Source organism: Pagrus major, chromosome 20 (genome assembly GCF_040436345.1).
Source record: "Pagrus major chromosome 20, Pma_NU_1.0".
In the NCBI taxonomy this organism is placed as follows: domain Eukaryota; kingdom Metazoa; phylum Chordata; class Actinopteri; order Spariformes; family Sparidae; genus Pagrus; species Pagrus major.
The window spans coordinates 23,824,689-23,849,958 of NC_133234.1; the positions used below are offsets into that span (position 1 = coordinate 23,824,689).

Here is a 25,270-nt window from a genome sequence, read left to right on the forward strand (position 1 = left end):
CCAGCGCAGTGTTGTGACTCGGTTGAAGTTAAGGAAGCTGGCACGGAAACAGTTTTTCATTTGTCTCTGTGCAACCAGTGCTGTTTTATCACTAACATGATTTAGCAACTTGTAGCAGTGGAACACACTGTGTAATTCGTGTTAAAGAAGCAACGACATACGTCAATATTAAAGTATGTTATTATATCTCGTGCTACAGAAAATGGCTTTGCTTGCCCGGACAAAGCCTCCTTTTCTGCCTCCCGCAGCTACGTGTACACTATGTTTTCCGAAATGCAAGATTTAGAGGAAGCATGTCTGATACAGTTGTTTGATAGGCGATCTCCCAGAGCTCAAAGACACTGAGAGCGCCGGCATTTCCTCAAGGTCAGGGTCAGCCAGTTTCACAGTGGGCGACAGGAAGCCAGAGGGTCTGCCATCGCTAAATGCCTAATGAGCCTCTAATTGATATCCAGCTGAAAGCCCCACAGAGTGTTAATGCCAGTTCCAAGGAAACTATATTAGATTCCCTCTTCATTTAGCCAACGAGACATAGGAGGCCCTGAAGCATACATTTTTAACATGGAGTCACAGAGGTAATGAGAGCTAACGACACAGTGTGAGCACGGACCCATAACACAAACACATTTATACAGACAGAGCCATCATTAACTTGGACCGCGCTCTTTTAATAATGTTTTTCTTCTGGTCAGTCGTTGTTTTTATCCAACACATTCCCATGTGGCTTCACCGCCGTGCTAGCTGCAGTATTAAGGACCGAATCCCATCATCTCCCACTCTTTTATTAGATGTAACTGCTGTAATGAGATGCATTTTAAGAAGGGGGCTAATCTTGGGCGATGCTTTAAACCAGCTCTGTAACCATATCCCATTCTCCACGCTTTTAGAAAGCTGCAGCCCCTCTGCCAGGACAGCGTTCAGACTCGATTTGCCTAAACGTTTCATTCATCTTGATCAAAACTGACTAAGACCAATCCAGTGTCCAAAATAACTGTGGCTGTAAAGCAACTGCAGACTTCTCGTGCTCTGTTGAGTGTAGACTTGGCAGACAGCACGTGTTCGTTAAGAAGGTTAGTATTGTTTAAAGTCGATCCCGTTTAACTCGATGTGCTCGGATAATGGATCGACTCTCGTCATTCAATCCCGTACCTGCCACTTAGAGCGCAGACGGCTGCCGGGCTGCCGCTCAGAGCTTAGTTTTTGTTTCTTGAGATAAAAACACATTTGAGGATGGTATAAGTAGGTGTTGGAGGTGGTTGTTGTTCAACAGCTGATACTGAGTGTCAGTTCAAAACCTTTGTGTTTTTGTTGGTGCTTTTCAGCCTCTTTCTCCAGGCTGATGTTTTAATGAGCCGAGGTCTCGGCACAAGAGGCAGCGTTTCTCATGTTGGAGCTCAGATGAAAGGGCACCTGTGCTTAAAGGATGCTAAAGTAGGTGGAAAAGAGTGTTGCGTTGGTTTTAGGGTGAAGGCCAGACAGTCACATTAGAAACCAGGCTTGAGCCAATATTAGATGTTATCGATTATTGAGATATTTTTCACAATATCGAATAATAAACAGCTATTAAGGCATTTATTTTGAAAAGAAAATGCAGGTGCAAGCAACTCCACCTAAGGACTTTTTTTTTGCCAGTATGGACATAAAATAGGTCTTAAATTGCATTAATAACTGTCTTAAAAAGTCTTAATATCTTGTTGAAACCTGCAGAAACCCTGTTTATTTCTACAACTCAGACTGAGACATGGAATAACAATAGATTTTACTTTCGATACACAATTAAAGAAGTCATTAAGCCCTCAAGTTATTAAGCCACAAACGTATCTTTGCTTGTTCTCCTGATATCTCAGCAGATGTTCCCTAAATTAATTGGTGATGACAACGGTTGGAGATTTTTTTTCTTTTTTCCTTCTTCTGGTTTATGTGAGTAATTGGTCCGCAGTGACCTGTGTTTTATTTGTCAAAAACAAAATACGGTCAGGGGAGATCACAGACACCTCGTCCTGAGCGTGCAGCCTGGTCTAAGCTGGCCAATTTGTCTGAGTACCTATTTCTCAAAGTGGCAGAAAGAGCCGGAGACACAGCTGCGGTTTCTTCATGATGTGAAGCAGCACATTTCTGGCCAAACATGAACTGCTCGGCTTTACACAGAGGCATTTGTATTACATGAAAGCTTCGGCACTCATGGCCTCTGGGAAGGCGATGAGAGGGGAAAGCTTAAACGCCATATTTATCAGTGAAATGGGGACTTGGATAATTTGTTTTGATCATTTTCTGGCCTTTTCAGTAATAATACAGAAGCCACAGTGGACAAAGGAGAATTATGCATTCTGCCACATGATTGAGATTTGAAAGGGAATTTCTATGGGACTCGGATGTTGTTTTTTTTCTAATTGAGTGCCCTTTTTTTCTTTTTTTTGCTTCAACAATCCATATCGTTGTAAACCAGACGACCAGCGCAGGGAGGTGTTTTGCCCTTGCTTCTCTCCTAATCATCATCTGCTGGGAGGGGGGGCGACAGCTGCCCGGCCTTCGTGACCCCTCTAGCTTCAAGTGACAAGGAGAGTCGACCTTCTGAAATGTTTCGTGTCTGTCAGCGGCCATATTTCCTTAACCCTGACACCATTAACTAACTTCTCTATTAAAGTCGATTTTACACGCTTAAAAAACCCTGTTAGAGATGTTTTATGTGAGCAAATCAAAAAGAGAATAGACAAAAAACAGTTTCCGCTCGAGGAGAGGGCATTTTATTAAACAAAATTTTATTCATTTTAGATTAAAAAAGCAGAATGTCACCCCAAACAGAGGCAATTTGAATCCCCCCCTGCAAGCCTTCAAAGCCCCGAACAGAAAGACTTCAATATATAATCAATATATAATATAATCAAACTGAGAGTTCTGGAGATATGAATGTCTCACAGCTTCTCATTATTATTGCTGTAACTTATTTAGACTTCCATTGGTTGCCTCGGCTTAATTAACGTGTTGGCAACTCAGTGTGAAATTCAGATTAAGTCTTATGAAGTGTTCCCTACAGAGAGCGTCGCGCAAACTATAATTAGAAAACGGAGAAAAAAAAAGCATTAAGTCCATGTGACACCCTTGAGGAAACTTGATTATTGTGTTGCAGTTTTGTCTGAAGACGTCTTTTGTGCCGAAATGACATTCTGCTACCTTTGAAAATCTAGTTTATGAATATCAGCTGCCTGACATTGGAGGGGATCACAGAGGGCTGCTGCGAGGACTCTGTGACGCTCGAACGAACTCGTTGAATCGCGCTCGGGGGCTGATTTTTAGTGTTGACACTTAAGGAATCGTTTGTTTAACAAATACTGGAGTATTTCTCTCCTAACTTAATTTTAAAACCGAGCGGAGTCCTCCCTCCAAAAGTGTGGGCTAATTAATTCTCCATAGAGCAACTGAGCTGCCAATTGTGTTTATGTAATCGCCTGATAACTTGGAACATATGTTTCTGTGGGCCAGTGTGGCTTCAACTAATTAATCTTTACAAAGACTATTTTGGGGCATTCTTTGTTTAACTGCACAGTTTATAACAAAATAAAAGAATTTATGAGAGATATGTGGGTTAGGCAATATAACGATATTATCTTGTGGTCGTGATAAAAGACTATATTGTGTTTTTATATCGTGACACGGCACAAGTGTTGCCTTTTACTGGTTTTAAAGGCTGCGTTACAGTAAAATGAGGTAATTTTCTAAAGTTAACAGACTCTTTTAGTCGTTCTAACACATTATATCCACATTACTGATGATTATCTATCTACAGTCTTGTCATCCATACAATATTGTTGATATTTGGTCAAACACAACACTCGTATTTGATTTTGTCACCCTGTTTATTCACCCCGTAAATCATACTCATAAACTGAGTAATCTTTTAGTCTGTCAAAAATGCTCAACACAGTTTCCCAGAGCCAAAGTGATGCTTCAAATCCAGTCCAAAACCCAAAGACTCTACATTTACTGTCAAATCCTCACATTTAAGAAGCTGGAACCTGCAAATGTTTGACATTTTTGCAGCCAAACAGCATCGCAGCGTTCTCCAAAACAACTGAAGTAGATGGGGACTTTTAAAATGTGAAGAAAACAACAGAAACAAAAACATATTATGGCTCCTCACAGCTCGTCTGGCGTGATCCAGGTCTCCAGAAGCCCTGAGACGTTATTTACACCTGCCACAGCTCTTATAGTGAACGAGCTCAAACACACTTCAAGAGTGTAAATATTATCTTTTCAAACCTATTTGTGATCTTGGGGCTTCTTGAGATTTGCATTATGCCTGACGAGCTGTATGTAGTTTCTCTTTCTGTTGTATTTCAACATTTTAAAACGAAATGTCTTGTTCCATCGGCGTGAGGGTGACAAGATAATGACTGCATTGTTATTTATAAGTGATTTGTTCCTTTAACTGATGACAACTTGTTGCATCTCTGCTGTGTTTTGTGACCATTAGATGCTTAAATGTCTAAAATCTTTTTTGTAAACATGTAATATTTGAGCGTTACGTCCCTCCCTCTCCCTCCCCGCCCTTTGTTTTCATGTTTCTCACATGACTCCAGACATCTCCCACACAAAAATTTCAGTCCCCTCTCTCCCCCGTTCTTAACTGGCCACCTAATGACATAATGACACATTTGGTCGGAGTGCTTCAGGACTCAGTGGCTCTGCATCACAACTCTGAAAGCAGCACTTTATGTCAGATCCGCCCCCCTGAAGAGGGTGACAACTGTCTACTGTCCCACTCAGCCCTTTGACAACCAGCCCTTGTTGATTTTTTTTGCATCAGCAGCCACTGTTTGTGTTCTCTGTTGGAAAAAAATCATCAACAGAGTGAACAGCGGCCGGGCAGGCAGTCCACCGCGTAGACCTGCCACGCTGCGTCTTCTGCTGTGTGTCAATACGAGCCTCTCTCAGTCAGTCGCCAGCCGCGAGTTAAAGTTTTTTATTTCCCTGTGGTTGCCTTTGTAGAGAACTGTCGGGTGTCCCCTCTGGAGAGGGATCTGGACCGTGGTTCAGCCTAGCGAAATGTAGCGCCTCACTGCCCTCAAAGCCGGATTTGGAGACCTGCCTGCTGTCTACTCATGGTGAGTCATCTCTCAAGTTTCATGGCACTTGAACTAGCGCATATAGCCGGGACCTTTATACCTATTGCAACATAACACTGAAGTCATTGTGTACAACATTCACAGAACAATAGATGCATTGTTAACCTTGTGTTTACAAGTAGAAAAAGGACCAGAGTACATGCTCACTGTTTCATAGTATTTTTCCTAAAATGATGAATTGGAAGCAGAATAGCAAATATTTGCCTCCAAAATGTCTTTTTTCAGGTCAGTGGAAAGAAAACATCCAAAATACACATTCAGTTGTCATTATTGGAAATCAGTGTGTAATTTTCTCAATGGAAGTAATCAGCTGGGGAAGTTTCATGGTGATATCTATGAGTTAAAGCAGGACCGCCTCTTTATGGACCTCTCTGTCCTGATTGGATAAAGTGGGCAGGGATGCCAGAAAATGTCTTTGCTGTATGAGCAGGAGGAGAGACATGTCGTTGTTTGTTCATATATCATTCAAAGCCTGATTTATAACAGTTTATTCCTCAAAACATAAAGAGAAAATTAGTTTTTTTTATGGTTGTTGACAGTATTTTCTGAGTTATCGAGTAATAAATAGAGATATCTGAAAATATATCAACAAATGAAACAGGAATTTTGAGCCTGGCTTTATTCAGTGCTCTGGAAATGTGTATTTTTAATTACATAATACCTTATTTGCGTATTTTAACAATACATTTTCAAAAACCAATGTCTTAATGTAGCGTCTCGCCTTTGAAGAGACTTTTCCTGAAACAAACTTTTCAACGACTACCCATTAACTAGTCAACCTCGGAGAATTGACCTTTTACACGTACTTAATCACAATGCTTCTTTCCGGGGAAAGTAAAGGTGACACTGCAGAGTAACTGTGTCTACAGGAAAACTCTTATCATCAGGAAATAGATTCATGTTGTCCGCTTCTATCTTCATTATGATTTTTTTTGCAACACCTGCTGTCATCTGTTCAGAAGAAGCTGTCCGTCAGAAAAAGTCTTATCTTTTAAGAAGCGTCTCGAGTACTGATCGACGTGTCGGCCCGGGGCCATATGTAATTACTCTGTGACTGGCCAGCCATGAAATTGTTGTTTGGCTCTGAAATAGATCCAAAGTCATTCAATAAGAAGTTTTTTTAAGAGTGAGGCCGTCTGGTTCTGGCAAAATCAGTTGTGACGGCGGCAGCATCAGGGGTTGTAAGATGATTGAAGAAGAGCCGTGGAGAAGTTAATGAAAACGTATTTTTGATAATTGATTCATCGATTTGATTACTTTTTTTTCTGATTAATGGAGAAAATGACTGTCAGATGAATTGACAATAAAATTCATCCTTACTTCACGCAGGTATCCGCCAGTGACTCTGGTAATCTCATTACCAGAGTGTTACTTTGTAATCCACACACATTAGTCTGCAGTGTGTGTCTGAAGACAAACAACTTCTGTCAGCTGTTAGAGGGAGTGTGCAGCTCGCAGGCTGCAGAGAGGTATGCAGAGTGACAGTCGCTGGCTAGAATGTATGCAGCTGTGGCCTGTAAGATGCGGGCCGGCAAATGGAGTGGAAGAGTAGTCCAATTAAACTCTGCCTCTCCTCTGAGAAAGAGGCTAACGGCTCTGAACGCCGGCCTCTCGCTCCCTGGCAGAAAGTGCTGACACAGATTTTTTGTCTGACTGAAATGCCTTCTGACCGCACGACACTGGCTCTTTTCTTCCTCCGAGACACCGCCGGCGTAAAGAGCCGGGGCTGCACAAAAGAGACACAGTCTGCGAGCGCTGCTTAGGAGGTGGCATAAATTATAATCATACCATAAACTGGCGCTAAGGTCCGCATTACTCACATTTTCGAGGGTGAGGAAGGAATTTCTTTGTCTGAGCCGTTAATTGGGTTTATATGCTTAAAACCTCTCAATCCTGGCGAACAGATTAATTTTGCTTCACGTTCGCAGCGACGTCTTTGACATCTGTTCAAACATGCACAAGTGCCTTGTCCCTTTTGGCGTGCAGCCTTGATCTGTCAGTCTGTGATTGACAGGTCAGCTCTTGCGTTGGTCACTGGTGCAAAGATGCAGAAACATGACAGCGTCTCCAGGCACATGAAGAACTGGGTTCTACTCCTCCAATTGTGCGTGTCATCAAATGTGATGGCGTTCCCCTCTGGAAGCTTTGGGTGGTGGAGGTGGTTTTCAGTGTATTTTTCAATGTGGAGAAGCTGTAGTCACTATTTTCTACACGCCTCGTGTAAGTCGACCGCGTTTATAGGCTCTCTTCCGATAGTATTAGTCACGCTCTGACCAATCGGACGCTTCGGGCTGTAAATCTCGGCTGAGTGCTGGAGGGGACGATGATGAGAGTGATCAGCGTTGTCAAGTTGTAGAAGGGGATCAGAAGAAGACGGTCTCTCCCCAGTGGGATGTGTGGGCGGTTAGCTGCAGCCCACAGCTACTGGAGGGGAGCTGTGTCAAATCTGACATGCCGAAACCCACAAACGCCAACACTGACAGCCAGTTGTGATGAAAACCAATTTACAGGCACGATAAATTCTGTTTGAGTTGTGGGGGAGCTGTCCTCCCTGGCTTGATCTTGTTGCTTTAGTCTTTTAGTCATCCTTGTATGGTGGTAGGTAGGCTGGCTTCTCTTTGTGCTCTGTTGGGACTTGAAGTTAAAGATTTAAAGGAGATTAAACACAAGTTTATTTTTCCAAATAGCTGGAATGTACCAGGGACACGATGCAGGTAGGATGCTCTTTTTAATTTTTTTCTTAGACATAAAACAGAAGCCCCAGATTTGGATCACCATGGTTTTTTTTTCTCAGATAGATGGATAAAGACTGAGACATGCAGTGCAGGTACTTCTGTCTTGTCTAAAATGAAACACTCAGACAGAATTGGCTGGGAGCTCTTCTGACACACAGGCAAAAAACTCTCACCCACAGAGACCTGGCCTCAATTCCCGGTAGGGCTACATCTGGCTTAGTCATGCATTCCAGCTAACGCTGTTGGGAGTATAGCGGGAAGCCAGTGAGGGATTGTGCTCTGGACTAGTTACTCAAGCCTGAGCGCAGAGAGGTGGGATCCAAGACGAATAGCACGAGCATCTAGGATAACCTCAACCTGGCTTCTAGCATTATCATGTTGATGTGGAAGACAACCAACCGACTGGCTAGTGCTTTTTATTCACTGCTGTGTCTTACAGCTCAAATATTAAAGGTGCATTATGTAAAAATAACTGCTCTTAACTGGGAATTTGGAGCACTGGGGCAGTGTTGGTTTTACCGTTAGCACAGGAGCATCAAAATTGATATTTCCTCACATTAAATTGATAATTTGAGTTATTTATTTGATTGTTTTGAATTCAAATTCTTACAAATTGCACCTTTTAAAAAAGAAAAGCTCTACAGCAGTGACCACTGGCTGCCTCCGTTCTTGTTAAACATCTTGTTATGATTATGGATGTCCCATGTTTTTTAAGGGTATGTTCTCACTGATGTACGCCAATAAAAATAAGATTAATTTTCTAAGAAAGCATAAATATTAAAACAATAACAGGCCAATTCTGGCCCTTGAACAATAGCAGTTGTTCTACAGTGTCTTCTGGCTTGTTTGCTTATAGCTACAAGTGAGTCTTATTGTCATGCAGCTCATTTAAGCATGTCTGGCTGGTGGCTTTGAAGCTGGACACATCGGTCAGCTCTGGACTCGTCGGCTCGAGATTGGAGGCTGCTGCTTTGGCTTTGAGCAGAGAAATCACTCTTTCAGAGGGGAAATATTGGAAGCTTCACATGAAAGAGCTCCAGGAGGCTTTTATACCATTTGTCAAAAGAAGAGTTCTGTGTTTGTCTCGTCAGTCGAGTTATGAATATATGTTGTCGGGTTAATGAATAAATTGCTTGGCAGAGAATATTTTCCAAAGTCATTCTTCAGAAAAATCCAGCCTTGTACAACTAAAAGCCTTCAATCTAACTACAGACTTCAGCTGCCCATCTTAAAGCAATGTCATTAAGCATAATAGCTTCCAGTGGTCTCTCTAATGGCTCGCAAAGTCCAGAATGTACTAGCCAGCGTCCAACACAGGAAATGAAAGGCACAGAAGTCAGTCTGTGCTAATGTATGGTTTTGAGAAGTCACACCGCGTGAACAGCATGAAAAGGAAATCTGCATTGTAGTCCAGACTGAGCTGTACCACAATTTCCTCCACATTTCTTTCTCGTTTCACTCCATGCATAATAATAGTGGGGGTAGAAGAAGATATACGGCCCAGCAAAAATGCTGTGAATTAATTTCCTTCCTGTCAAAACTGGGACTCTTTTTTTCCTCCACTTCTCTCCAAAACCCAGTCGGATTAAGTCCAGTATGGACAGTTGCAGGCTATAAATCATAATCTATTGGATCCCTGGCCTAACCTCACCTCACCTCAATTTCTCCTCTGCAATTTGTTGTACTGTGTTTGGACTTAATGCAACAAGACCACAACAGCTTGTGGGCATCTCTTGTAAATGGACTTGTTGAGATATGTAGTGGGGGAAAATGTTTTTCGTAACCAACAGTGAATTGCAAATTATTAAGACATTTCATGTTGGGCCTCATTCTGCCAAGTCAGCCGTGGTTTCTTCGTCTTCATCACAGTATTTAGCATAATTAATGTGTGCATGAGATTACAAATACGCAGCAGACGCAGAGGTAAACAGAGACATCCGGCTATCATCTGGGCTTTTCAGGGAGTTCTTTAAAGTGATGCTCCTTTGGGACCATGCATGCACAGGTTTGTTCAAAATCAACTCCTCCCCTCTCATCTCTGCCAGCCGTCATTGACAGCTGGGCCCCGCTAACAGCTGCCTCCCCTCCCCCAAAATCTAATGCATTACAAAACAAAAAGAGTTGCCGGCAAGCAACGGTGCTTTGTAGGAGAGCAAATTGTTGAGTGAAGCCACTGGGAATTCGTGGGTGGTCCCTGATTGGTTTAGAGGTGCAGCTATTCTCCTTATTGATTAATCTGCCAATTATTTTCTCGATTAATCGCTTGGAAAAAGTCAAAAATGCCAATTACAGTTTCCCAGAGCCGAAGACAACATATATAACAAGTTAAAAACAAAGATATTCAGTGAGATATTACATGAATCTAATCTCGTCTAATACAGATGAAGAAAAGCAGCAAACATTCAATACGGAGAAGCAAGAACTAGATAATATTTAGCTTTTATGCTCAGTAAGTGATTCAAACTTCAAATTATTTTCGGTCAGTAGACAAATTGATTAATGGACTAATCATTTTAGCTCAAGTCACGCAGGTTCACAAAGCGTAGCTTGATCTTTAAGTTTGATTCATTTCGGGTCAATCCTCTCTGTCCAGGAGGAACTTTGTGAGGATTTGACATTAATTACCTCCGCCAAGGAGATTATGTTCTTAGTCGGTTTGTCAGCAGGATATCACAAAAACTACTGATCAGATTTTCATGAAACCTGGATGGAGGATGGGTCTCGGCCCAGAATAGACCCCATTATCTTTTGGTGTGGATCTTGATGAAAATTCTATATAATATATACATTTATTTATTATATTTAGGTGGCTATGAATGGGAATGTAGTGGATTTAAATATGTTGTCTAGGGGATGGTCTTTTTTTCTGATTTTGGCGTATCACAGATATTTCGGTATTTGTGTATTACATTTTTTTAAAGAGATCATAATGCAGAAAAAGATGCTTAAAGTCATTTATAATTATTAAACTCCAAGTCAAGTTTGCTATTTGAGTGCACTGATGTCATTTATAGACAAAGTTTATTGTTAAACTGTTAAATATCCTGCCGGGCTCGACCAAAACTCAATTTTTGGGTTATACTCAACTGATATTAGGTAGTAAAAATGTACGATATCGATAAATTGCTGCTAAACACACATATTTGCAATGATCCCTAAAATGTGGTTATCAAACACGACATATAGGTGCAGTAAATCTTACAGTTTAACTCTAAATGTTACTGTCGTTCACATAAACGGAAGAGAAATGTGTCGACGCTTTCTATTTATGACGCTGACGTCAAGAAAACCCACAAGAAGTCCATGTACCGTGCGAATCCCAAAGGTGCAGAGAGTCATCAGACATTCAGAGGCTGGGTACGGTTTCCAAACCACAGGACAAGAACAGAACAGATCAATAGGGTACTGCGATCCATCCAAACCGGCAGGGAGAGGAGGTGGAGTAGTTTAGGCATGTCAGAAAGGTACACCTAATGACATTTGGTGCTGACCAAATGAGTTTCTACCCTCAGCTTGGCCTGCCCACTCATAAATAAGACCGAAATGCAGGTCCAATTGTGAAAAGTGAATGTTGACAGTTTCGTTCACGTCTGGGGAAATAAGTGTGTGAATTACAGCAGCATGGATATAAATGTGGTTCCATTGAAGCAGAGGCACACGGCCTGATGCAGGAGATTAATCTGTTTCCCAATGAATTATGCATTGCTCCTGTTCTATATTACCATCTATACATCCATGATGTTCACATTAACTCTGTGGAGAACCTTCAGCGTCCACTGTGAATTAGCAGCACCTCTCTTGATTTCCTTTCATCTCCTCCTCGGGCAGTTTCCACATGAGGTGTGTATGCCTTCAGGCTGCAAATGACTTAACTGTGAAAAAGAGGCACTGACAGGTTCCAGGAATGTACTGTACTACTGTTTTTTTTTTTTTTTTTAATGTAATCAGTCATGTGGAAAGCAAAAAGAAAGGATTTGGGTCTACAACTAAGTTCAGCTTTGTCGTTAAAAATGGGATGTGTGCCTTAGATTCGTGCTTCTGACATGCGTCTCGAGCTTTATAAATATACTTTTCATACCAGACTCACTGTTATTTTCAGCAACACAATACCACAAAGAACAGAACATATTAGAGTGCATCACAAGGGCAATGATACCTTCAGGGTTGCTATTTGTGGCTATGAATCTGGATCTGAGCGGACGGTATTAAAGGATAGAAGGGAGCGTGGGCAGGAGAGAAAACATCTTAAATTACTCGCTCTTCCAGTTCAGCCCACCACCAGGCTTCTGTCAGGCTGACTGGACTGACGTTTGATTGAAAGCGCAGACGAGACCGCGGGAAAACCGAGACCCAATTAGCGTGTTAGCTGACCACTGACCCCTCTGATGGCCATTTGATGACCACCAATAAATGTCTCTCAGATTCCAGCCGCCATCGCACCGCGTGGCGATCACGTGGATCGGGCACTGAGCAGCAGTTCACTCCCACAGTCACACAGTACACACACAAGCACACAAGCATGGTGATAGTCTCCAGAAATGTTTTGTGGACTACGAAACTTCACCCGACTTTCCGTCAGCACGAGGTTGAGCAGATACTGGCTGATATTTTCATCTGTGGGTGAACTGCTCCTTTAAGTCTCTCATACAGATGTTGGCAATCATCCATGCTGTTTTTACTTTAGCAGCGGTGCGTTTTAGTGGCTTTTAATTGAAAGATACTTATCTTGAGTCATTCCATTAATTGACTTTGATTGTTTTCATGTCGCATTGCAATTATTTGTCTTTTGTTATTCTGAGTAATCCAGAGTGTTTGGTTGATGAGGCTGTGCTGAGAAAAATTAATGAGCTACACATGAAAGAAAGGGCATCTTCACTCTGTATAGTCCTGATTAATTTCACTTACACAAAACAGTGTCTTCTTAATACACGCCGTCCTCTGCTGGGTGATAATGTCTGCTGTCTGTTATGCATATCTTCAAGAGGCCATGTGTCTGTATGTGTGTGCAAGATGAAGCCATGTAAACCTGCCAATCAGATAGAAGATGATTAAGTGGCAAATACAGGCTGGCTCTCCGGGTGAGGAGATATTATGTAGATGCAAACATGCAGGATCACCTCCAGTCCTTCCTCTTCCCTGAAGGTCACAAGCGACAGATGAGTTTGCCTTTCGTCAGGCCTCATGCCACGCACATTAGCAGGCTGAGCCCGGCCTTGCCAACATCAGCAAAAGAAAAGGGCTAGGTGCTTTTGGCCTCGTGAGATAGTGTGTGTACGGCTGACACATTCTGTCTACACTGAGTGTAAACAGTGCAAAAACAGGAGACTGTGGGGAGGGATATTTGGAGATCGGATGGAATTAGAAAAGAAAAATAACCAAGTCCATCCAAGGCATGCATGTTTAATTAATCAGTCAAGATTTTTGGCCGTGCAGCAGCCAGTGGAGTTTATACTATAGGTCAATTGCAGGTGATATAAAATTACCATCACCATCTGTTTTGGCTACACTGATCAGCAGGAGCTTAAACACATCATCATGAATAAATTTCATATCGGTGCACGCTGACATTGAAAAACTTGCGTGTGGTGGTCTTCTCTTACATCTCCCTTCCCACAAACGACCAATAAAGTCTCTGAAACTGGTGGGCTGCAGATCAGAATACGAGGTGACCATGTGAGTTATGGTTGGGTTTCATTACTGAACTTTATAGAGGCAGGCTGCCCAGGAGAGAACGCCTTCATAATGGACCCCTGCCAGGCACTTGGTCCACAAAATAATTGGCAGCGTCCACCACATGTATGTCTGCTGTGTATGTGGGCGGTTGCAGAAGTCATGTGTGTCTCTGAGGTGGTGGTGAGTATCACAGGATGTCTGGATGTCTCTTAACATCTGGAATCAAATCAGTCTTGACCCAATGAACCGCATCAGTTCGCTTAATCAGCACAATTGTGTTCAGGTGATCATCCATTTTATTTCTCATCTGTGAGTTTGTTTTCGTTAAAGGTGCAGGATGTAGTTGTGGGGAAGAAACTGTAATATTTGTTGTTTTTGCTAAAACTGTAACTGCTTCAATCAGAGTCGGACCAGTACTCTTTTGGGTACTGTTTGTTTGGGGCCGATGGCAATACTCATTTAAGGGAGGAAAAATATGGGACACTTGGGACAATGATATGGAACGGGGGCAGGACAGAAGAGCCCGATTGAGATAATGGTTGGCTGACATCAATATTGACAAGGGTGAGAATCTATAAGATTTCATTGTTACCACTGCCATTATCAAATCTGCTTATTGCAAGCTGAAGCACCCAGCTGTCAATGATTGGCTAATGTGATAAGTAAAATATGACACACTTATTATTATCTGGCCGCGAGCAGCAGTGCAACTCGAAGCAGCTGAGCTTCGTATTGACGGCTTACGCTCTGAGTTGCAGTCTGCAGTCGGTGCATCAGTACGCAGGGTTAGATATCATCCCATGCGTCTGCTCCAGCGCCCGGTTAAGTTGGTTCAAGTTCATTTCAGATGAAGACTTTAGTAACTCTGCCAGTTTGTGAAGGAAAGCAACCCAGGAGTACCCCCATGGCTTTACTCCACTTAGAAGCCATGCTAAGCCTATCAACCACTCTGCTGCACTTGATACACAATAGCCTCAGGCAAGGAAGTCCAGCAGTCTATCTGGCTCTGCTGCTCAGAGATACAAACTTACTACAATCCCTCAACAGGCCTCTGGCTAAGTACTGTGTGTCAAGCATTTTAAGAAAATGAATGTAACTGGGATACACACATCGGCAAGAAATTAGAGCAAGTGGGTAGCTTGTGCTAGCTGGTTGTTTAGCTCTTCCCTTGAAGTGGACAAATCGACCCATCTGAGGGCCGGTTGTGTCACGACAGCGCAGAGCGAAGGAGTTACAATTCTGTGTGAAACCAGCTTCAGGCTGGCACTGGATCCCTGCGAGGGCTGTGCCAGGACAAGATGTGTGAGGATGTGATCAGAAGTTATCACAGCCATTTTATGCTTTCATTCAGAGGGCTTACAAGGAAAAAAGCATTCACACCTCCTTAAGTTTCTGTTTTTTCTTTGACAACACCGAATCACACTGGATGCAGTGATGATCATTTGATGCAGAAGTGTCCTTGATTTAAATAATGAGATTTGTTTTCTCCTTTTTGTGCCCAGTGAGTGTAAGACATTTGATTAAATACCTTCATTTGGGAATAATGAAGGTATTATGACTGACTCATGATTAGGTAATAAAACAGGACCCAGCTCGAGGTCCTAATCATGTCAGCTGATATTGTGTTGTAGTTACCGAGCATGTTTTCATCTTCAGTAGCAGAAACTGGTTGATACAGTAGGATTGGAGCTTTAGGGGCCTCTGCAGTAGGGGTAAACAATATGGCGCTAAAATAATACCATGATATTTCAGGGTATTTTTACGATAAAGATATTTTTGAGGATGACAAAATACTGAAGCATATTTTTTGCTTAGAGCTCACAGTAGCTGGTGAGCATTTCATCGTGGGATTTTTGGCTTTCTTTGTACTCAACTGGGTGCTTTTCTGCTTGAGGTGGTGAAATACATTTGTTTTATTGCACCAGTGTTCTTGTACTTACTAGATATTACTTTGGTTTGTTGTACCTCTGATCCTTTGTAACCAAACCACTCTCACACTTCTGAGGTTAACCTTTTCACCATGTGGCTTGAAGCAATACTTTTGATTATTTTTGTCTCATTAAAAATTATACTATTGAGATCTAGACACAAAAACCCCTTGGTTAGTGTTCGAAAGAAATTCTGGTTTGGCTTAAAGTAACTGTTTCAGTCGACACAAACGCAGCTGGAAATTGTCAAGATGTCTCCTTAAAAATATCTAGTGATGCCACGCTAACAAATGTTGCAACGCTGTAGTCCTTCGTCAAAAATTCCCTGTAGTTTCACGCCTACAAATGACAAAAACACAGACTTGAACTGCTGTCAAACCAGACCAGTAATACCACATTTCACCACTAGGTGTGTCATGAAACTTAGCTGCTCCAAAGAGGAACATAAAGAGAGCCCTTGAATGAAAGTGTAGCAGCACTACAGTCCATCAGGACAGCTGCGACACGTTGTGTTTCCATTTTCCCTCAACAACAATTCAACTTAACCCGTCTTCTAAAGTTCAACATCAAAATAAAAAAAGAAATAAGACTTCAGCTGCGTGAAACTGGAGACCTGTTCCTGATAATGTTTCACAATGAAAGCCTTGTTAAGATATTAAGGGTTCCTTTCCACTGAAACGCCAGAGGGCTTTTAATTTGAAATGGATACAGGAAGTTTGTATTAACAGTGTAACTGCAGTAACTTTCAGGGCAAACAGGAGCCACTGCTTTCCTTCTCAGGTCACACCACACTAACCAACCTCCAGGAGTCACTTCTACAGTGACAAGGATACGATCCCTCGCAGGCTTCCCACTGATGAACAGTGCCAATTATTTGTTAAAACCTGCAGTGATTGGTGAGGATTTCGTGCCCTGTGTGTACTTTAACTGTTAATCAGTGTCAAATTAAGCTTAATTACATTTACTTTGATTTAGTGTTGTAAAACAATATACCAAGACATCAGGGGTAATATACTTCTTCAAGGCATTGTATTTCAATTGAGATCCCGTTTTGCATGCAACTTAACTTCACAGAGATTATCATTTATTCACCCCGTAGCTCTGTTGTCTCTTGTAGTGTGATTGCAGCGAATAAAATATGAGATGCAGCTATAAAATGCCAAAAGGCAAAGAAGTATTCAAAGAATTTAATTTCAGTGCTGGCCCTGGAGTAGACACGCCAGCTGATTTTAAATACATCCATCTCAATGCAAATGTGCACCTGTGCCAACGTTGATTACCTGCCATTACCGGCCTCCTGCAGGATGACCTTCTCCCTCCCTCGTGTCATGACTCTACTTGCCCCTTTAAGCTGCCTGTCAAACATCGAACCATTCTTCTTCCCGAGGCTCCGGTCTATTTGTTCGAGCGGGATCAAGGCGCCGGAGGCATACAAATGGGAGCCTCGGAGAGGATTTATGCAAAAAAAATGAATTTACTGTGTATTCTGCAGGCAAGATGATGGGCATGTCCGTGTCATATGTCAGCAGCGAAGATGAGAGGCTATTATTTAGATTAGGTTTAGATGTATCAATTTGTTAATAGGAGTCCTGGCACCTCTGCTCGGTGTGTCAATGCAGATGGTGCGGCAGCGCTTCCAAATGGCCAGCAGGTGTAGCAGTGAGGTCTGTGAATGAAGAGGCAGGATGAGGAAGAGGAGTGGAAGCAGCAGTCAGTGGGATTAATCGAACTGTCTCATCTCACCATCCTTCTCTCAGCGTTTGACCTTTCACATCATCGTCTAGCTTCATTTGTTGTTGAAATGGTGAAGTTTGAAGAGAGTTATTGAGGGTAGAATAGTTCCCAAACATCACAGTTAGGAATTTGCTGAGCGGCTCATCCCTCCTCCAGTATCTCTCCCTGTTTCTACCTGCTCTGTGGCAAAAGACTCGGGAGAGATTTATGCTTCGCATTCACTGCTGCTCATCCATACGCGCTTGTGTTATTGTTCAGAGCAACGACCGAACACTTTCACAACATATTAAAATCAAGAGCTCGCCTGCCGATGTCATTTCGGTGTCTGCGGGGGGAAAACGCCTTTTCATTAATCACTAACAAATGCCTGCTCCCGCACTGTCTGCCGTTGGAGAGATTACGAAAGAAGACATGCAGCTGAACTTTAAAAAAAACTGCGGTCATGCAGCTCCGAGCGACTAAACGGGTTTTGTGCATTTAGATGATTTATTTCCCTTCTCGGTCTGGCGAGGGGAATTTTCTACACCTGCCTACATTGGCTCACAGTTTTTCATCCCATTATTTGGTCTTGCCCAGACATCCCCTAAAACAAACAGGGGGAAATAAATTATGTCCTCTTTCATTTGGCTCTCATTGCCTCTGATAAAAGTTGACACACTGTTTCGGTCGCTTCCTTTTGAATAGATTTGAACAAGAGGGTGAGAGAGGTCCGAGCTGGTGTAAACTGGGCATAGATCTGTTAATGAGAGCGTTTGCCAGTTGGCCTGTGTAGGAGGACTTCTGTTTCCCCACAGGGACACGACACAACCAAAGCACACGATAATTCACTTGGCTTTATGTGAGCCGTGACTGTTTGCTGGAGAATAAACACATTAAGCCCAACTTTGCCCAAACAGTGTGGCCTTAAACAGAGGGCGATGATGTTTCCACCCAAAATACCCCAAAGTTTTAGTTTCATTAACTACTTTTCAAGGAGCTGAATGGTCTGTTGTTCTCTGTGTTTTCACTAAAACTGGGTATCGTCACTGATTTTCCAAATTGATTTGAGTCCGATTTACAAGGTCCAAATTCGATTTGATTCAATATCGATTCATATTTCAGTTACATTAGTTGAACGGATGCTGTAAATTGTACAAAGAGCCCTCTAATTCTATTTACATTAAGATTCAATTAAACCATTTCAGAGATTTGTGCTTAAAATGTGACTAAGCAGAAATGAATGGGATAATATGATTTTAGCATCAAATTATATAAGATCTTGTCGCGAAAGATCAAGAAAGGAATGACAGATGCAGGCTTTGGTATTTCAACAAAGGGAAATAACAAAACAAAAAGAATATTCCCTGTTTCAAACACGAAACAAAACCATAATAGAGTAGTAAACAATCCAAATAGATTCCCAGCACAAGCCAAGTTATTTAAAGAGAGGCGAAGCATTACTCAAAATTTACATGCAGTCTTTGATTTATTAGTCTGCAATAACAGAAGAGAAGTAGAAGTTTAAACAAAGACAGATGATTAACGAAGTATTTTGTCTATTATCAACAATACTTGTCCTGATACTCATCCCCCAGGCAATTATCATCACATAAAGTATAGCATCTTTTATTCCCTTCCAGACCTTTATATCTTCCTGTTATTAGAAACTCTGAGATTACAAATAGCCTGAGCAAACCGCTTATTCACGAAGTAGATACTTTACAAACTTGAACGCCTCTTTAAATTCACAATATAGATCACATGATGACATACTCCGGAGTTCATAATGCCACTTCTGGAAAAACTGATCTTTTAACTTCTGCTCGACTGTGAATTTCTCGCCATTTAATACTACGACATCTCTGAGCCGACCATGTTTGTTCTGACCCCGGTCCATGCAGCAGAGACACGCTGAGTTCCTTCAAAGGTTCCAGGGAAAAGTTCCTGGGGTGGAAACACTGCTGAGGAGGACGCCCACACTTGTTGGCCCTCGTTCTGTAACATTACTTCGAAAGGTCAGCAAAGAGATGAAATTATATTTATGTGAACGTGTCACTTTGGAAACCTAAAACCTGTGCCAAATGGTGTCTTTGCTCTTTAGCATTGAACTCTCAAGGCTTGAGGTCGCAGATGCCGAGCTGTCATGAGGTCTACAGCTCACGTGTCAATGGAGAGTAGATGAGTAACATTCAATCCGAGCAGCATTCAACACTTTGGAGTTGCAAAGCAGAAGCAGTTATCGCAGAAGTCCCATTCATTTTCTGCAGAGACAATATCAGGTAACTGCCAGTTGGAGCAATCTGGAGGTTTGGATGGACATAAAAACTTTAGTGGTTGAATCAAATCAAAAGTCTGTGCACAGAAAAATATCAAGATAGAAGCCAGCTACAATTCCAGAGCTGCATTTTGGTCCAAATGATCCAATCACTGAGCTGAAATCAGTTAATTTTCAGATTCTAGGTACATTTTGTATGAATTCGCTAACTGTGACATGATCCCAGTTGAATTTAATCCAGCTTTAATCCAAGCTTTTGTGTTACGTAGCATTTAGAGCCATGATGACAGAAGTATAACGCTACAGTATCATTTAATTATCCAGGAGACGCTTATGTTTGAATTTTGAGAGATAGTGATGACATCTTCTAAACAATCCTCTGGTAGCGTTCGAGCAGAAGCTCTCATAATCTTTTTTATACAGAACACATTTGTTTGGTTTGACATTTTGAAATCTTCTACCTTCCGATCCTTTGAAAGATGAAGCTCTTGTATTTGGTATGTGACACGACTCTAAAGTGTGATTTGAAACATACCTCATGTTCCACGTAGAAATAAAAAAGCCGAGGAGCTTTTAGACGGCAATCTCGTCCACCGTGGGATCATCGGTGACTGATCGTACCCTTATATGGTGCATCGTGATACAGATATCACCACCTTCCCCTGCAAAGCAATGAGTGCAGGGGCATTAATCTAGATTAATAAATAATCTAGCGAGGGCCAGGAGTGAAACTTTGTTACCAGCGACCTTAAGTGGTTTCTGCATCGCCCTGTGCGACTCTCACCTTGTGAGCCGGAGCCTGACACTTCCCCTTATTGATATCAGTGTGATTTATGGAACTGTGCTCCCCCGGTCATCCTCAACCTGCAGATGGGCGTGTGATTTATCCCGGCCTGATGCTGCAGGGCGTCTGCTGCTGGAAAAATGAGGGAGGAGGCTCCAGCTTGAGTCGTTTGTTTCCCCCTTTTGAGCGAGAATATGTTGTCTGCCGTGTTTAGAGATGCACCACTGCACCAGGATTTTGTTTTAATGAACAGGTCCATCTGCCACTCTGCTCACCCTTTAGGAAGACGGTGTGTAGAAGCAAGTGAAGGAAATCAATGGATTGAGGATGACTCAGCTTCATTTCGACCACTGTTTTAAGATACTCTGACACAATGCTTTATCTGAGACTGTTTCATTTGACCAAAGGAGCAGATCATCCAAAACATGAAATTTCATTCATCATCTCCTCAACCCCATGTCGATGGAAAGTCGGGTGAAGTTTCATAGTACACAAAACATTTCTGCAGCTTCACAGCAGAACAGAGTTGCAGCACTGAGACTTTAAAATGTAAAAAGAAACAAATGATAAAAAAGAAGATAAAATGGCTTCATCCCAGAACTGCCATGGTAGTCGGTGATCCAGTGTTACATAACTTGCTTTTATATGCGATACGTAGTCGGACGACGGACGCTACGATTACATTTCACTTAAAACGTGAAGGGGGTACGGACAGTTGACTCACTAGACGACGGCGGAGGATTTGTTCTCAAAGCGAAAATCAAAAGCGCCTATTTGGCAACATCAATTAGTAAAAAGGAGTTGGTGGTGTGCAGCCTGTCGCCTGCAGCGCTTCATCTAACAGCTCCTTCTTGTTCCATTTCTCCCACAGACTGAATAAAACTCCCTGACATACTTCAAACTGATCCACTGTCAACAGATGTATATAAAAAAAGTTGTTTTGTAGACACATTTTTGACTAACACATAAAACTCACTGCACTCAGCACTGTCCCTTTAATATCTGACATCATCGTCTCCCAGTCGGACCCACCCAGTTCTACTGTAACTGCTCCGAGAAATGGTCGTACCTCCGGGCGAAGTCCATTTGTCACTCTAAAGCTGTTGATGCTTCATTGTGCTTCGGCCTCGCAGGGATTCTCCTTTCACCAGCAATATTGAGCTGTATTTCTTTCACGGGTGACCAATATAATAAGACAGATTCTTATTATATCTTTTAGAGAAATTAGATTTTACCCTGAAACGTCCCTGTAGTCATTCACCATCATTGGGCATATTGCCTTGTTCAAAAAGCCCAATTTCCTCCATCTCAATCTGTGTTATAATCACAGTAAGAGCACTCCCAGGGGCAAACGTGTGTCCTCTCTAATTTTATGATTGTGTCTGCGTGGTTTCCTCTCTGAGTTTTAATTTGAAGGCCAGCGGTAACATGAGATAAATCCTATTGGACGCCCTGCAACACTGGCCTTTGCCATGGCCGGCCCCATTAAAGGATACTTTATTGATTGTAAATAAGCTCTATAATTAATGGAGGGTCGCGGCGGTTCTCAATCCGGACTTAAGACTCCGACGGGGGACGTCTGCACCTGCTGCCAGCTGGATTTCTTTTATGTTTAAAAAATTTAGATGGAGCTTAGTGATTAAAATTTTAATTCATTCTACAAGAGCTGCATGAGGAGACCTAGGCTAATCCTCTAATATCCTCAACATCATGCCGTGATGAAGCAATTCTTCGAGCGCGGCTTGAAGCTAAACCAACAGATTTTAATGACTAATGCAGCTTAAATGCAGGTATCTGTCTGGCTCAAAAGGCACGTTTCAGGCTGTTAATTCAGCCCGAGTGAGCTTACGAATGAAACCGAGCCGTGTCCGCGTTTCATTTTTCATCAGAACAAACAAGCGCGCTGCTTTTTTTCGGGTGACCAGATGAAAGCTGCTCATCACGCAGGGCCTGGTGAATGTGCCTTTAAGTGGTTTTTAACACACTGGAGGAGCATTATGCCCGAGCTGTGGAAGAGCCTGAGATGGGCTGCATCCGCTTACGCACATTAGCTGTGAGAGCATGCTGCTTCTTGGCTTCCCTTCACAAAGGCCGGTACACAGGGTCAGAGAGAGTGGGAATGAGAGATGTGTGTGCTTACACCCTCAGATGAAACATTGCTTCAGCTGTGTATACGGGTACATTTTCTGTGTGCGTGGCTGTCTTCTCTATGGCGACCTGCGAGTCTGTATGTGTGTGTGCCTACTCAGTATCCTGTCCTCTAAGATTTCATACATTGATTGCCTCCTCTAGAAACAGACAGCAACATCTCTCCCTATTTTCTGCTCTGGCAGTTAGTAAACGGCTACAGCCTTGCCTGGTTAGCTCCCTGCTATACATATTCAAACAGATTTATCGGGCTAGACTGTGAAGGCCTGTGTGTTTCATCCCCAGGCTTTTCAGCAAGGGCAGGGCAATATATGGATATTATATCATCGTGGTATGAGACTATGTATTTTGACTATCTTTGTATTGTGATGTGACATAAGTGTTGTCTTTCCCTGCTTTTAAAGGCTGCATTACAGTAAAGTGATTTCTGAACTTACCAGACTGTTCTTCTTCTTCTGATACTTGCCTTTACCCGCTGAGTCTTCGTCTCCACATTACTGATGATTATTGATCAAAAATCTCATCTCATCCCAGCTGTGTTCACTCTTACGTCAGGCTGCCAAATCCAGTTGAGCTGAGCCCTGTCGCCAGCGGTGACTCCCGCTGTGATCCGAGGTCTCAGTCCCGACAAACTCTAGGGCCACTGGCTCCACAGCTAACCGAGCCCTGAGCTAAACAGCTAACGGGAGCTAGCTACAGCAAAGCATAGCTAGCCAAGAGCAGCAGTTTTCGGTTCCTTTGGTTAAAAGCTGTGTTTTTGGAGCTACAAATTACACCTCCACCTAAACATTTTATCTTATTTATCATTTATCAAAATGAGTCACGCTTCTCTGCCTGAGAGTTTCTGACGTTACAAATCTTTAAACCTCGCTCCGTACCGATTACTAACACTGTCTTTGTGCTTTCTACCTGTTGGCAAAATGTTGACTCACTCCTCTAACTCACTCTAACAACCATATTCTGACTTAAAATCTACCTCTGCACAGACCCAAATATGTACTACTTATGTCTTTCCTTACCTGCAGTGCTTGAATAAGAAAAATATAATTTATTCAGAAACATCAGTGTTAAATTTGGTAAAAGAAAAATCTTGGAAAGCTCCTAAAAAGCATAAAATGTAAGTGCCTGATACCTGTGGACACACTACTTTCAGCTGCACTGTGGAGAGCTGAAGCTACAATATGTACTGAGAGACTTTTTAAGATTTTGATTTAGTATTAAAATCACAGAATGCCTTCTGGCCTCCAGGCTAACCAGACCGGACATAATAAGCTACTCCCCGCTCATATTTTATGCTGAGGTGAAGTCGCGGTGAGCTGCGTGGATACTTTTGTAGGTGCCCCTGCGCGGCCCTGCCTGTATCAGAGGAGATGAGCGCGCATGCCAATAGACGTGACCTGCTGCAACCTTACGCTCTCTTACCACTGTCGACATCTTGTCGTGGTGCACGATTCATACCAATGAACAGACTTCAGGCAGAATGAAGAGAACCTCTGCTCATCACCGGAGTGTTTATTTCACAGTATGTTCTCAGTACTTCATTCTTCGTTGACTGTAATTAATAGTGTGAAAAATCCTTGGATTGTTAAAAAAATCCGGACTATTCCAGTCAGTCCACACCACAATGTAGCCTTTCGTAGCTTGTGTGCCACCGCTCAGCCACCTTGAACGAGCTCTGCTGCTTTTGATGTGACTAATGCTTTTCATCTCTCCCTCTGGTAGGTGTAGGGATCACTTGTGTCACCGTATCATGAAGCAGCTGCAATGATTGCTGTGATTAAGGTGGCTTTAACTCCTTCTCTCCCACAGCTGAGGTGCTAGTCAATCCAATTGAAGTTGACTGCAGGGCTGAGAGCTTTATCGCTCATCACAGATACATTTACAGTCGAGATCATTTCAGAGGTGATGCAACAGAAGAAGGGGGAGGGGGAATAAAGTAATGTGAGGATTCTTAAACAACCAAAAGAGGACGCCTAACTCGTTTTAGCAAGGTCTGCCTGACTCTAAATAATAGAAACAAACCAAAATAAATAAATGAAACGATCTGACCTGCCCTACTGTTACCTGTCTGAGTCTATTTGAAGCAGCATCTCTGCTCTTAGTGTTTCTAAACATAGGAGGTCTGAGAAAAACTAAACGTGGCCCAGTCCTCACTCCAAATATGTTGTATTTGTGTTGTATTCAATTAGATCTGGGTCGAAAATGATCTGCAAATCATTGCAGTCCATCTTATTTATGTTTTAAACAGTGTCCCAACTTTTTATGACCTTCGCACTGGTGATCGCCGTGGCCCGAGGCATTACGTTTTTGGGTTGTTCATCCGTCCGTCCCAATGTTGTGAAAGTGAAAGTGAAAGTTGTATTTGTATTGTATTCAATTAAATCCAGGTTGCAGGAATTTCTTCAAAACACATTTTTCAAGTATGGCAAAGACATTTACACCAAAGTCTAATAGGATACGTGAAGACATTTCATGTTTAAGCGGTCAAAGGTCAACTTCTCTGTGACAGCATCATTTTCTGGCCATTATTCAACACTCAGCTCAGGAGCAGCGACTTGACTGTTGCGCTGTGGCATACAACTGCGAGGCGGTAATTCTAGTTTGTAATTGGGGTTGTTGAAATGAAAGTCTAATCCAGACGGCAGTAACTGAATTTAAACTGGTCTACAGACTCAGCTGTGTGCCGTTCCCAGTAAACTACAGTCGCACCCACTGACAGCATGGCTGAGAATATACAGCACAGTATAACTTATCTGATGAAACTGCACCGTCTTGATTGGAGAGCTGGACTGGATGCCTCAGTCCTTTGTTAAGGCGAGACAAGCAGCCATGTCGCTGCTTTGTTCTGTGATTATAAGACCCTACATATCATTTTTTGCCCCTTTTGTGGC

The 25,270-nt window shown here is 42.4% G+C and overlaps 1 protein-coding gene across 1 annotated transcript in view; it reads left to right on the forward strand.

The window, feature by feature from the left end:
• Positions 1–5,018: 5,018 nt before the first annotated feature.
• Positions 5,019–25,270, forward strand: part of tanc2b (tetratricopeptide repeat, ankyrin repeat and coiled-coil containing 2b) — a 141,254-nt gene continuing 121,002 nt past the window's right edge. The window contains exon 1 of the mRNA XM_073489737.1: positions 5,019–5,102. The gene's annotated coding sequence lies outside the window, so the exon portion shown is untranslated. The remainder of the gene's footprint in view (positions 5,103–25,270) is intronic.